We start from the raw sequence: 991 nt of genomic DNA, 5'->3' as shown, positions 1-991 counted from the left end.
ACATAATGATTTGATATTTGCATATATTGCAAAATGCTCACATAATCAATTTAGCTAACATCCCATCAATACACACAATTACAGGTTTTTTTCTCATGGTGAGAACTTTTAAGATATACTCTCTTAGCAACTTTCAAATATACAATACAGTATTGTTGTTTCAAATATACAATACAGTTGCCATACATTACATCTCCAGGACTTACTCATAACTAGAAGTTTGTACCTGTTGACCCCTTCTTTGTTTGTAATATGGGCAGTATATCTGGTGGGAAGATGGAAAGAAAGGCAGCTTAGCTGTGAGGACTCTATTGTGTGTGTCCAGGCAGGAGGTAAACGCTTGGACTAGGGTGATGAAAGTGAAGACAGAAAGAAATAGAAAGTTGTTCAAGAGGTAAATGCCAAGGGATAAGCATTGAATTGGATATGAAAGGCAAGCAAGAGACATCAAAACTGATGCCCAGTTTCTGACTTGGGTCAACATACAATAGCAAGCAGCACAGCAGAGAGGCTAGAAGTTGGACTCCCCTTTACACAGTCTGCATGCAGAGCCTAGCTCTACCGATGACTAGCTGTTGAACCAAATCACTGTGTGCCTCCGATGTGTGAAATGAGGATAATAACTGTTCCTTCTGTATCAGGCTCTTGAAAGGTGAAATGAGGTAACGCATGTCAGGTGCTTGGAACTGAGCCTGGACTATCACGAGCACAGTTAGTCACCGTCACTATTGAGAAGACAAGCATCTCAGGAGAAGGCACAGTTGCGGGGCGGGAGGGACCATGAATTCAGATCAAACACGTTGCGCTGGAGACTTCAGTGAAACCAGAGAATGAGGAGGTGTGGACCAGAAATGTGGATTTCATTTTAGAGCCACCAACAATAGAGAAGGCAATGAAAGCTGTGGGAATAGGTGAGATTGTCCCGGGGGTGTAGGTAAAGTGAGAATAGATTAGAGTCCTAGAGCAAACCCAGAAGGATGGCAACATTGAA

Source organism: Myotis davidii, unplaced genomic scaffold, assembly GCF_000327345.1.
Source record: "Myotis davidii unplaced genomic scaffold, ASM32734v1 scaffold581, whole genome shotgun sequence".
NCBI classification, from domain to species: Eukaryota; Metazoa; Chordata; class Mammalia; order Chiroptera; family Vespertilionidae; genus Myotis; species Myotis davidii.
Note: the sequence above shows the minus strand (reverse complement) of the source record.